We start from the raw sequence: 14,343 nt of genomic DNA, 5'->3' as shown, positions 1-14,343 counted from the left end.
TTTAGAAAAGTTTTTTATCAGCTTCACTACAAAAGATCAGTGTTCAAGTTCATACGCACAGACCCTGCATCTGAAGTTCACAATATTCATTTAAGGAACATCTTACAAAAGTGATGTACGGTTAGCACCATGTTTCCTTGTTGGCATCAGAGGCGATTTGAATCTAATTATTCAGGATACAATTTAGCTGTCTAGATGCTTGAGAATCTTCTTGCCATCCCTGTTGGAAGCAGGAGTGATTCAGCCACCTGCTCCATTACACATCTTTGAGGAATTCTTTAGGGCAGATTCATCCCAAGAATTGAAATAAGAAAAATGATAGATGTAATCGTATCAAAACTGGTACCCCATTTTTCCTTAAGGAATGTTTGTTTCATCTTTTTGCATTTTTTAAACTTCACAGAGCATGAACAGTTTCTTTATGGCTCAGAAAGCTGTTGGAAACTAATATCTAGTTGTTTTGGCTCCTAAAATTAGTAAAATAAGCAACATGTTGGTATAAAATTGTTCATTACAAGTCTTCTGATTTTAAAAATAAGGTAACTTTTTTATTGTCTTGAACAGAAGTCAAGAGAAAAGTTTTCCTTTTGATTTTTTTTTTTCCATTCTGAAAGTAGTTCTCTGCAATTTTATAACCATATCTGAAACTTTTCTATTATATTGAGGGTTAAGAGGTGGTACTCTTCAATTTTCTTGGCACACTGAGGTTGTATTAACATGCCCAGTCTGAATTTCTGTTAAAAATGTTCTGTAGCAACATTCTTGTATACCTTTGTGCAAAGATCTGGAGTGAGCAAAATTTTACTTTTCTTGCTAAAAGTTAAGAAGTTCCTGGAAAGTTATTAAGGAGGCTTAGCAATCAGGTATTACTGTAAATGTTAACAGCATGAGAATGTGGGTAGGAGCAGTTCTCTTTTCTAGAAGTGCATAATTATTTTGTTACTCAAGTAAATGAGGGTTTGACATGACTGTCTTGTCATTTTATAACATAGTCTGCATATTATAATCCCTTAAGCCCTTCACCAAGGTTTCTGCAGAGGATTCCCTACTGATACTAGAGATACTAGCAGGTATTAGGAGATGAATAAGATTTCTCAGTGTTTTTCAATTAATGTCTTCTATGCCTCATCTTTGAGGAACCAATAGAAGACAAATAGCCAAATGGGTTGGATTTCGGGTTGGATTTTCAAGCAGAGGCTGAGTCACTGGATTCTGTAAGTGACAGACAAATCGGGATTATGGAAGCAGAGATGTAGGCATGTTAGCATTAAAATGGTGGGTGTAAGCAGCTCTATTTATTGTCATAGCTTCGAAAGGTCAATTGGCTAATACATTTTTTCTTTTTATATTTCTTTCTCCCTTTAACAGTGCTGTAAATTCAGTTTGAAGTAGAAGAAAATCAGTCATTCCTAATTTTAAAAAAAATGACATAAAATAATGTTGCTTCATCTGTTTCTTAGTCTTTTGACATAAATGAGTGAAAAATTGATGGAATTCTTGCTTTGACTATTCAGGACTAGCACCTGAAGAAAGCAAAGTTCTGTTTTGTTATTTCTTGACCCTCATGGTTTGATCAACATTGTTTCTGTGTGAAGCTGTCACAAAAGAGCTGGAGCTCTAGGGTGTTTGTGTGAGGATGAGCTTAATGGAGAAACTGATCAATTTAGCACTGAGCTCAAATTATTGAGGAGGAGAGTATTCATGCATTGACCAGATTTGCTATGCAAATCAGCAATCAAAGCTAAGCAAGACAGAGGAAATAAAACATGGATTAGAGAAAAAAAAAATGGTTGAAGTTCAGTAAAGACAGATGCCACAATTATCTGTGGTAGTTATTTTTAATGAAAGTTACACGATAGTGCTTCAAAAGAGGAAGGCGTATTTTGAAAATGTAAAATTATACTGACAATGTAAGAGCTGATCATGGTCTCGATTGAATACAAAATATCATTTGTTTTGTATATATATATTTTTTGCTTTTACTGGTGCTAGTGAGTAGTGCTACATTGATCGCACCATTGAAGATTCAGTAGCTGTAAATGGCGGTCCAAATTGCAGTACAGAAGGGTTGTTTTCTTCCCTTCTTAACGATCCAAAACAATCTCCAAAGAAATACTCAGAAGTACTATACTGTGTAGACCAGAAGAAAGAGAAAGCAATGAATTGGTATTTTTTTATCCAGCTGAGGTAGTGGTAGAACTTGTGTTTAAACGATAGAACAGTTACTCAGAAACATGAAATAGCTCTGCTATTTCCTCTAAGTTCTCAAATGGGTAATCCATAGGCTAAGAAAGCACTTTCCACCTTTGTGGTCATTGCACAGATGAAATTAAAAGATACACGAGTGGATAAGGGAAAACCAAGCAGCTCACCTTGAAATTGGACATCCAGCTTCTCAAAGTGCTATTTATACATTTTTAACCACTCATTCAGAATTGTAAAAAGCCTCTGGTCCTAGGTTAAAACAAAATGGGAACCCATCTCCTGGTCTCTTCCTTGATCTCTGGGCTAGAGATGCCTCTAGCACTCTGTATTTTACTGTTTTTTAAATCTCATGGGCAGCAATCTGCCTTCCTTCCTAACAGATCAAGTGGACAGTGCCTTGCCCAACCTGTCTTTGGCATGAGGTCAGGGCACGCCTGGAACAGCAGCATGTATTTTTTTGGCAAAAGAGGAGCTCTGGATCTGGATTGTCACTTCCTGGACAAGTGTTCCAACCACTGCACTGTTACAGTATGTTTGTGGAGCTGCAACTTCTTTCTTGAAGCAGTTTTCTTAAAGTTGCTATGCCTTGAGTTTGTTTTGAAAAGTGATGTCAGATTAGATCCTTTTGGGTGTTAACATTTTCAACTCTTCTGGTTTGAGATCCCCAGGTGGAAGACAGGTATCAGACTTTCAGTTTAATTAATACTATATTGCTTTCCGGTATGCACTTCAGCAGAGTTTTAGGCACCTTGTTAAGTTTTGTGGTAGAATACAGAGACATAAATTATAGTTAAGCAGAAATTAGTGTGATAGTTTGATGCTTGAATCTACCTAAATTGAAGTTTACTGTTTACTTATTTTGTACAGGGCTTCTAATGAGCCTTTTCAGGAACATAGTGGCGATAGTACTCCAAAATATGTTTAAAAATGAAGATAGAAACTGAACAGTAGCCCTAATAAGAAAATCCACCATAGCAAGGGTATGCCTTGGTGTGCTAGTCACCTTCCTGAGCAGAAATACAATCATTAATTAAAATGTAATGCAACTAGAGGAATGCTTAAGTAAAAATTGAGAATTGTAAGAATCTTAATATACTTTAAAAGTATATTTATTATTATATGCTGATACTGCTTTAAGAAATAACTTCTTGGGATGTAAGGGGAATAACTACTTCATGAAAACTTATATTTTTGGATATATTGTCTTTTGTTTTTAACATCCTGTCAATTATTGAGAAAATAAAACACTCCTCTGACTAGGCTAAGTTTGCTACTTCATGGTAATTTTAAATTCATGGTAATTTTAAATATTAGTATCAACAACTGCATTCCTCTCTTTAACACATACATGCAAGCATTGTGTTTATGCTATATGCGTTTTGTGTGTGAAATTCTTGCTAAATTCTTCAATATCCCTGAGGATATGTGTGCATACCAAACTTCTTACTTTCATCATCAAAACCAGAAATCAATTCAAAATAATTCAGATTATTTTCAAGAACACAATTTCAAGATAATGTTAACTGTATCCATTCTTAAGTTAAAACATATGCTTCTATATATAGCTCTTATGTGTTTCAGACAAAAGTAAGAAAACATAGTAGTTTGAAATCAGGGCAAAACCTAAAAACAAAAATTCTATTAATGCAACAGAGCTCGTTTTATGGAGAAAAATAAAAATTTGAGCAATAAAAGCTAGAGAATGCTTCTGTGAAAACAGAATACCTGCTAGTGCCTTGAAGTCCTGAAGGCAGATGCCTTGTTTTGGAATTTAGATCAGTGACTTAGGAAGGAAAATTAAATCATTGAATATTGAAGGTTTCAAATGTATGTTACTTACCCAAATTAATTATTAATGTTGAAAGAAAATTTTTATATTTAGTTATTTCACTCACTTTTGAAGTGGAATGGAAAGGGTTCATCCTTGTTTTCCTCATACATAAAGTGGTCTCTTGTTGAGGGCAGAGATTGGACAAAAAGCCTGACAAGAGAGGTCATAAATGATTTGGGTAAAGAAACTAATTTTTTTTCCATCTTTTCAATACAGAGGAGACAAAAGTGCAATGAGTACTATTAAAAATTGCTATTAGCCTGTTGCTGTCCATCAGCCTTATTTCACATTAGATTGAAAGCTGCAATGTCTTAAAAATCAGAGTAAGGATGTGCATGGAGATTCCGTATTTCTAGAATAAGATTATGGTCATAAGTAAGTCTCTTTTGGGGAGTTGGTCTTGGTGGTGTTTGCAGTTTTATCTTAAGATAATCCAGTTGGATTGTTTGCTGAAGTAATGGTCCTTCGCATATGACTTGCGTATGAAAAAGAAAGACAGGCGTATCACTCTATACTAACCCTTACTGATTAGAAAAACTCTGCGTGTTTACTGTACTCCTTTGAATTTTAAACTGCTGTTTGTGTGATGTATATTCTTCGAGGCCTATTAACAAGACTGTAAAACAATGAACCAAGTGACTCCTCTCTAATGACAGGACTGTGTGAGTCACTAACTCTACTACTTAAATGTATAAAAACTAGCTACAGCTTCAAGGTAGAATCCTTACATCCATTGCAATTTTCTCCAACTTTTAAGTGAAATATATATTCTTGATAGTATCTGAATAAGGAACAAGAGTGTTTCAGCTTCAGTTTTATAAGCTACAGCTATCTGATATGCTACTTTTACCAATTTGCTACCCTGCTTGCAAGAGATGTGGGAGGTGTCAACGTTAGGATACAAAGGCATAGACAGATCTTCAATGCAAAGTGCCAGTTGTAACACTGGTTTTGGAGTTTGTTGTTTTGACACTGATTCTGTGTGTAACATGTCTGTGGATTTGTTTCATACACCTACCCACTATATAGTTGGTAAGTGCCCGTATTGGTGAGGCTGCACAATTTGATGGGCTAGGGAGGTGACCGATCTCACAGTGGCTACTGTATTTTATATTTATATTTTATATTTATATTTTATATTTATATTTTATATTTATATTTTATTTTTATATTTTATTTTTATATTTTATTTTTATATTTTATATTTATATTTTATATTTATATTTTATATGTACTATATTTTAATATAAAAGCTTGGGCAAGCATAAGGAAAAGAAAACAAAGTCAGTTGTAAGGGGACACATCTGTTTCTTTTTCCTAATGTTTTTCCTGGATTATAATGGCCATATCATTACGGCCTGACACTCACCATCGTTTCAGCATCTTAAGATAAGTGAGTGGTTGGAGGAGGTGGTTTCATATCTGTGAAATAAAGGGAAAAGGCTCATGCTTTTTTTTTTTTTTTTTGGCTCATGCTTTTTTCATTGATGTCTTGATTTTAGATTGGCTAAGCTGTCATGAAAACTGTATCCTAAGTTAATGTTAATAATTAAATTAATAATCCTAACATCATAACAGGCTTCGGTTCTATCAAGAGCTTCTGTTGCACTCGACAGTACAGCTCGTTCCACAGATCCTTGCTGTTGTTCTTCACAGCAGCACAACTTCTGAGACAAACATGTAAGAAGAATATACTGAAGAATGCACTTGTTGCCTGTTTCACAGCAGGTTACCCTTTGGAACAGGAAGTTTTCTAGCTCGAGCAGTTCTTGTACAGCTAGAAAGATGCAGAGCAGCAGTGGTTGGAGAGTGCTGGCTTGGTCATCAAGGCTTCCTTTCTGGTTGGCAGATAGTCGTTACTGGAGCGGCTCAGTTGTGTGAAGCCACAGCTTAAAAAAGATCCAATGTGGTATCCTGTGCATGTAGGAACCAGTTTGATTGCAGAGCAGATCTGAACTTGAGGAGTGCACTTGGTTTGAATTTTGCTGAGTACCATGTCTGTGTCGGGTCTCAGAGAGACCTAGGACAGAATCCTGTTCCATGAATTTAAATATTAGGTTGTTTTATGCCATTGTTCTATTTTTTTTTTTAAATACTTAGAATATTTTTTAGGTAATGGCCTTTAACGGTGTTTGACAGATACTGGCTAGTTTAATGAGATGGAAGATACCTGATTTTTAATCCAGAATTGTCTTGAAGGGAGCCTGCTATAGAAGAATGATGGATAGTTAAAGACATAATAATACTAACTTGTCTGCCATTCAAGTTAACAGTGAGTAAGTGACTGCATTCATTTAAGCAAATAATCTTTTGCTTCTATATGAGAGAGCTTCCATCAGAATTTTTAGACATGAAGTAAGTTACTGTTTTCCCTGGCCAGGTGTTCCTCCTTCAGTATTTCTTTTGTTACATTTTTCAGCAGCTTTCTGCTTTTGAACTGCCATCATTAGAAACTCAGTAGGAGCAAAAGTCTATGTTAATTTGCCTGACTGTAACTGCACAATTAAAGCAGTTTATCAGCAGGGGTTAGGACAATCAGTGAGTTCGGATGCTTCGTGTTATAAAAATTACTTCTGTTGTTCAAACAGATACTGTAATTAGTGCATCATTTTCAACTGGTTTTCTGCAGGGCTGGCTTGGAGTTTCATCTGATGAAAACCTAAGTGCTGATTTCATATGCAGGCATCTTCTAAAGTAACAACTTGACTGAAATATTAATGTCAGGAGTATATCATACAAATACACATGTTTATACAGGTTTGGAGTGGGGTGTTGTTTTTTTAGGGTATTTTTTGTTCACCAGTCCTATCAAGATTTACTCAGATTTACTGACAAAATCAGAGGAGAAAGAGAAAAGCTATTAGGTGGACCTCCACATTTGTAAATACAACTATTATTACATGCTAGCATTTAATACCTTGCTTTTACGTGTATGAACAAGTTGCTTCATGTCAAATAATAAAGGTACGAGTATTACGTGGGCTTACATGTAATGAGTTTTCACGTGGAATAGTTTCATGAGAATGGTGAGCCAGTCTTTAAGTCGCACTTTAAGTGTTCAAAGTATGCTCCCTCATCTTCCACCTCCCTGTTGACTCTCAGTAGCCTAGTCCCTAATGATATTACTCAACTTAATTGTCCAACAGAAAATGGTGGGGGAAGTGGGAGCATGTTGGCTTGGCTCTTTGGCATGGTGCTGGGGCCAGCCCCAGTGGAGGGAGCAAGAGAGTAAGGGGAGTGAACCTTTTGAAGATGTTAGATTGGTCACAGAAAGACGTAAGGCAACAGTAGATGACATAAATGATTTTTGTTTTGCACAGGCTAGAGCTCTCATGAATACATATCAGCTGACATGGAGTGACTTTTATATCTGATGCTTCTAAGTATTTATCCTTCTTCACTTCTACATATTTATTCCTTGCATAATGTTACAGAAACCATCTGTCTTCTGAATGTTCGTTTTCAATGATCTCTTTAAGAAAAGCTCCAAAAATGAAGTGCTGTATATGAGGTTGGCAGAAAAAAATATTACAGTGTTGGACAACATGAGATCAACAAGTCATGTGGACTGCGAAGGGTTGGGAGTAATGAGTAGGTTAGGAAAGAAATTATTCTTACATTGCTCTGGCTTGGTTTTACCAGTTTGACTGTGTTGACAAAAGCTCATTAAATAATGCGTAATCGGTACTGAGTGGCTGAACAGTGTTACTCTGCTGAATGACTCATTAATTTAAACCTAACATTGTTGCACGGCTATAATGCATATTAACTCTTAAAAATACGAAAACTAGAAACAAGACTAGAATCCTCTTAAAATGAAGGAGCTTACTGATTTGTCACTATTATGTTAATTTAACTTTTGTTTTAAAATTGCTTTAAGTCAACATGTTAACATTTTTGTACGTTCGCACAATTTCTTTTTCTGTTTTTCCAGTTATTTTTAAAACATGTATTTGTGAAAGTTTTCATTATGGAACAAAAACCTTCCTCTAGAACTACTGTCAGTTGTAACGTACCTATCGCATAATTTATTAGGCAAAACACCTTGTGGTAGTTGTACTAGATAGCTAAACTTCTCTCCACATCTTACCACCTCTACTCAACTGTGAGAAGTGGCTGAGTGATTGGACTGATCTTTACATCTTAGAATAATTGTAATTAAACTTCTTAGAATGTCACTGAATTAAACCTTGCATGGTTTAAAAGAATAATGCTATTCTGATGCCTTTTAATTTTAGCATTCAATTTGACATTGCATGCAAAAATTCTTCAATTGTGCTTAGTTTTTTCATATTCTTTTTTGTAAGTCAGTAGGGAGAGCAGCTTCTTGTAATTAAATTCTGTTTTCACCATCCAATAATCTATTGCTTCAGGATAAGCGAGGATACTGAGGTACATTCTCAACATTCCCCTGTGCCAGTGGTTTTATTTATTTAAAAAGCCTTTGCTACTGAGCTGTGTTTGGATTTTCTAATGACCAACAGTGCTGGAATTTGTATGAATTATATTGGAAAAAGTGCATAGAATGGGAGTTGTACTTCTTTAATGCTATGGGCCATAGCTTTCTAAAATGAAAGAAAAATAATCCCTGTGGAAAACTTTTTTTTCTGTTCTGATCCCATTGCATTATTTTGTTGTTGTTTAATATATCCCTGCCTGTTTATAAACAGATACTGGAAAAGTACTTGTTTTCAGTTTTTCAGTTTTCTTTAATGTCATTTTAACAGCTGGAAATGACAGGATTCTACTTCATTAGTTTATTTTTTTAAAATTAGTCAATTTCTTTTTAGTTGGTGGGCAATACTTTAGGCATTTGTTGTGAGAAACAGTTGAGTTTTTAAAATGTGCTTCATGAAAATATTTTGTGATTTGGGGCCTTCTTTCTCATTTTTCCTCTTTCTTATATTTTCCCCTTTCATGATTTTGAATCTCTTGAACAATTTCAGTCAGGCTTGACAGACTTTTCTTTCTTTTGGGTTTAAAGTTTTGTGAAAACTATTGGCTAGGTAGAGGAGAGGCCTAAATTATTAACCCTGGTTGAGGGAAGGGATATAACAAGTTTTCAGTCATCTGTTTTGCTTAGTTTACAGTTAGCTTCTTATCTGTGGTCACTTTTTTTGGTCAAGTCAATAGCAGAGGTATTAAGAAAGAAGCTTTGGGATGGGATAGGAAGATACGAGTATAAATGGCCTTGAAGTATTGGGATCCAGGAAGAATAGGCCATGACTTGGAATTACTGTTGTAAAGGTGAGGTTTATGGAAAACAGGATGGAAATCAACAGGGAGAAGGACTTCATTTTTAATATTAAAGCTTGGCTGTTTAGATGCAAATCAGATTCATCCTCTGCTTGCTTTTTATCTCCTTAACAACAACAACAAAAAAAATCAAAGCATAACAACAACAAAATCCTCCTCTGCTCCCCCAGAACAAAACCTCTAACCTTTTCTCTTTTATGATTTTTTGTGGAATGAAATTTCAAGGAGTTGTAGAAAGATATTTTTTTTAAACTACTTGACCCAATGACCTTAATAGTAAGTTAAATATTGAACAGTTTCTTTAAGTCCATTATTGTGTACAGGTACCCTGAGGATAATGAGTGTATACTCACAGGCAACAGAAGGAAAACAAAATCTGTTTACAGAATTAGGCCATATTTAAGGATACTGAAATTTCTGCCAGACAAGGAACACAGTGAAATTTCATCTGCCAGTTATATTACTCTTAATGTTCTTTAATTAGGCAGACAAGATAGTTTGGTTGTAATTAAGCTCTTCTAATGCTGTTGTTCCCCAAGCTTGTGGCATAAATCATTTTATTCTCTAATTTCCTGCATCTTTTCTATCTCAATTTTTCCTGTATAATTCTTACATAAACAATTTCAGGGATGCAGCAGAACTTCACGCTGTAAATTACTTCTTGTGTACATTATGCAGTTTTGAGTATATGTAATTGAATTTATTTTCCCTCAGCCTTTTATTCAGGTTTTCTGGTTTTCTTGGTGCTATTTCTTTCTTCCATGTATGTACCCTTCCTGCTGTGCTAACGGATGTGTTTTGGCCCAAAGTAACTCTCAAGGCAATTCCTATTACTCTTTTTTACTCTGGGCAGACCTGGCAACATGGCTGAATCACTTGGTAGTGCTGCTGAAGGATGAGAGGCAATGGGCACAGACTGAAATACAGAAAAGTTCTATTTAAACATGAGAAGAAAAAAAGGCTTTTTTTTTTTTTTTAAACATGACTAGATGTCAAACATTTGAACAGGTTGTCTGGAGAGGCTGTGGAGTCTCCAACCTTGGAGATGCTCAAAACGTGGCCCTCAGCAACATGCTCTAGTTGACCCTGCCCTGAGCAGGGTGTTGGACAGGGTGATTGCCAGGTATCCCTTCTGACCTCAGCCATTCTGTTGCTTCAAGTTACTGGGTTTGTCTTAGCTGCAATTCAGTTCAAGATAGCCACCATTTCCAATTTCCTTCTGTTGTGGTTTAACCTTATCAGGCAGCTCAGCACTGCCCAGCCCACAGTCACTGTCCCCAGAAGAGATGGGGGAGAGAAGTGGAAAGATAAAAGTGCAGTAACTCATGGGTTGAGAGGAGGACAGTTCACCAGGTGGACCAACAGCCAGGCGCACAAGCAAAGCCAAGCAAGGGATCCCCTCGCTGCTTGCTTCCCATCAGCAGGCAGGGGTTCAGCCGCTCCCAGGCCAGCAGGGCTCAGCACACCGAGCAGCTCCTCGGGAGCACAAATGCTATAGTCCCAACATCCCCCCTTCCTCCTCCTTTGCCCCAGCTGAGCACGGTGCCCCATGACATGGGACATCCCTCTGGCCAGCCCAGGCTGTCCTGGCCATGTCCCCCCCCAGCTCCTGGCGCACCCCCAGCCTCCTGGCTGGCAGGGCAGCACCAGGAGCAGAGTCCTGGGCTCTGTGTGAGCAGGGCTCTGCAACAGCTGAAACATAGCGGTGATAACACCCCGATTTTCCTCAAAAACCCAAAACACAGCAATGTATTGTTCCTCTATGAAGAAAATTAAACACCGTAATGAAAATCATGACGCTTTCTAGAAAAGTTTCACAGTGAGCATCTCCTAGTCATTTCCTCCTGATAGCTATTTCATCACTTTCTCACCCAAAACAATTTCAGAACCGAATTCAAAATAACCCTTAAAGTCTCAGACCATATTTTATGAGTTTTAAGAGAACCACCTTCCAAGCAGACTTCCAAATAATACTCAGTTGACCTGTTCAGCCTTTACTGGACTGGGAAATGATGTTTTTAAGACTAGTTGCATAAAGGCAACTAGCTTAATTTAAGTAATTGTTTTACTTCAGAGAAAATGTATTTTCCCACATCTCTTCAGGGTTTAAAAGGAGAGTAAGGTAGCATAAAATGTTGCAGCTCTTAACTGCAGGTTCTCTCTTCTCCTGTGAACCTAGCCCAGCAATGCATTTTGGATCTGACTTTCTGTTGGAATTAATGACTTAGTGTATATCTGAATTTCCTGTGGTGGTGGTGTTTTGTTTTTGTTACTGTTTTTTTCTTTTTTTAAAGAAACATACAAAGAACCCCCCCAACCATTTGTGTAACTGTACACTAGACTTCTAACAAAGCAAATGACAGACATTTGCAAAACAATTAACCCACTAGGAAAGCAACTTGTTGAACAGAATTGGAGCAGTAGAAGGACTCAAAGTCAAAGTGTGTTGAGACAGAAGAAATTAGAAGCCTGTTCCTGAATGTTCCTTTTTTTTTGACTGTTTTTTTCAAAATACATTGTATGGACTTCCATTCTCCTTAAACTTTCTTTCAGTCTCACCATTTGACTTAAGAAATTGTACTCTCCACAGCAGCAAGGCTTTTATTAGTATATTAGAACACTTTAAGATCATAGTAAAGGAGCAGTAACTGTCATACACGAGTTCAGTTGTCATCTACTAGTAGCTGTGTGACTGTGTTGTGAGGTCTGACCTGATAGTGCATGTGATTATTGACCTAAAAGTGTGTGTTACACCTAAGAATAAATCATGGGGCGTGCAAGTCTTGCAAATATGTGACCTACAGTATAATCTGTGTATTATTTTAGATACAACTTTTTAAAAACTAAATAAACCCAACACTACAATGACAGAAAACTACTCATGCCACAATGGAATAATTTGAAGTACAGCATCAATATTTGAGCTGTTCTTAATCTGAAGTTCTCCAATACCAAATCACAGAGAGGCAGTCTACTTCCTATTATGTATTAAAGTATTTTTTGTTTATTCTAAAAGTTACAAGTCAGGCATACATGCACTGGAACAATATGTTTTATTTTTCTTTGCTGACAAGTAGTGAGACTTTGCATTGTGCTATTTTCATTGTAAAAGAAATCACTGGAGCGCAGCAGGCCCCTTTCTTGCCCCGTTGTCTACAAGTATTGCATTGATCATGCCGTAGGTAGCTAAAACTGCATTTAGATATCCCCTCTTTTTTAGGAACAAAACCAGCTGTTTTACGTGGGGATAATTCTCCTTGTCATTTCTCCATCTTGCTCTGAGGTGTTATGGTTGTGCAGGTTATCACAAATTTATGTTAGTAAACCTATACCTTTCCCACTCTTTGTCAGCTCACTAGCTGTCGGTGCAAGAAGAGAGCAGAATGTTCTTTGCTGTGCCTTCTGCTGGTTTAGGAACCTTATCTAATTAATCGTAATTTTAACAAAATAACTCGTATGAATATAGCTTGTCACAATTTTAAAATAAAATAACTCCCTTCTGCTTCAGATTAAAAAAAAATAGTTTACTAATAGTGGAGATTTGTTCATGATTGAGTGAAGTAGGCTGTGAATGCCTAGCGGTAGATAGTTCCTTCAGAAATTAAATTACAGCAGGGAACTTAAAACTCACCTGCACTTTGTGTCAGGATCTGTTTTATAAATGAGGGTTATTTTTCTCATATTCATTTTTCAGCTTCTGAAGTTCACAAACATTTTATAGCTACCATTGTTTAGGAAGTTACTTGGGATAACATTTCTAAGATAATCAGAAAGGTTGTTCCTAAAATAAATAAAAAAAATCACGGTGGCTGATGATAAAGGGAACTTGTGTATACGTACACGTGTTACAGGGAGAATAATGAAAAGAAATTTTCTCCAAAGTACAGATTTTTTACATAAATTCTCCATACTCCTCTCATGATTTTCCATTTTTATCCTTGTCTATTCCACAAAACATTTCAGACTTAAAGCAGATGAATTAAAGATAGAACATTCTAAGGAACAGTGCTCCTTCAGGTATTTATGAATATAAAGTACTTCATGTATTTGCTGGTATTAAATCTTTCTGATTTCCTGGAGGAATTTTAATGAAACTTAGGGTAAAGGACATATTTACAATTAACATCACTAGCTTTATTTTGTTTTTTTTTAGATGTGAATTGTGGTTAAGCCACAAATATTTATTTGTCTTACAAGCAGGAGACTTTTTTTTTAATTTCTGGTATTTTAACTCTAATTCAGTGGTTTTAAATAAATCTGTTGGGGGAGGGGGGGGTAGCTTTATTTGGATTCAGATGTTGCCATAATAAACCTTTCTCTTTTTTCTAAAGTTCTGTTTTTGTTTTTTTTTTTTCCAAAGTTTTTACACATTTTATTACATTTTAAATATTGTTGTATTTAAATTTAGCTAGCTCTATCACCTGTTTAATAAAAATGGAGTTGGAAAGTTTCTATTGGGTTGCATTAATTATTTCTGAAGGAATTGATAGTTGAAAATGTAACTTAATTACATTGATATCTGCTGTTCAAAGTATTTCTTTAAAAAAAAAAAATGTTCAGTGTGGCCTCCCTTCCTCTAAAATTGCTGCTAAGATTTATCTTTGGGATTGTTAATGCCGTTACAGATTACCTGTGTAACGGTGACTTGTTCTGTGGTCTTCTGTGGACGGTATTAAAGCAGCCTTCCCATTTCTTCCTTGTCTCTGCCCTTCATCCAGTATATGTATTTCCTTTTTGATGTTGTCTTTAATGTTTTTGAACCTTTTCTGCATGAGTATTGAAAAGCAGTTCTTGCCACTGAAGAAGAATCAGTCTTTACATCCTTTGGAGAGATTCAGCTGAGCTTTCTGTATATCACGTCTGTTTAACTTTTTTTTGAAAACATTAGGTTGCCTAACCACAAGTATGTTCTATTTATTAAACCCACAGAATGCTCCAAATACTGGTAGCAACCATATTTCTGTAGTACTTTGTGTTCTTATTTCTTTGGTTGGGAAAGGTGGTCAGAAAGCCCATTTGTTTTGTAGTTATCCTTAAAGTTTCAGAACAGA

At 36.1% G+C, this 14,343-nt stretch overlaps 1 protein-coding gene across 13 annotated transcripts in view; it reads left to right on the top strand.

Moving 5' to 3' along the window:
* QKI (QKI, KH domain containing RNA binding) overlaps positions 1-14,343 on the top strand; it is a 157,808-nt gene that overhangs the window by 89,160 nt on the left and 54,305 nt on the right. The window lies entirely within an intron of this gene.

The sequence above is a fragment of the Oxyura jamaicensis genome, chromosome 3 (assembly GCF_011077185.1).
Source record: "Oxyura jamaicensis isolate SHBP4307 breed ruddy duck chromosome 3, BPBGC_Ojam_1.0, whole genome shotgun sequence".
NCBI classification, from domain to species: domain Eukaryota; kingdom Metazoa; phylum Chordata; class Aves; order Anseriformes; family Anatidae; genus Oxyura; species Oxyura jamaicensis.
This window is presented reverse-complemented; position numbering and strand designations above follow the sequence as displayed.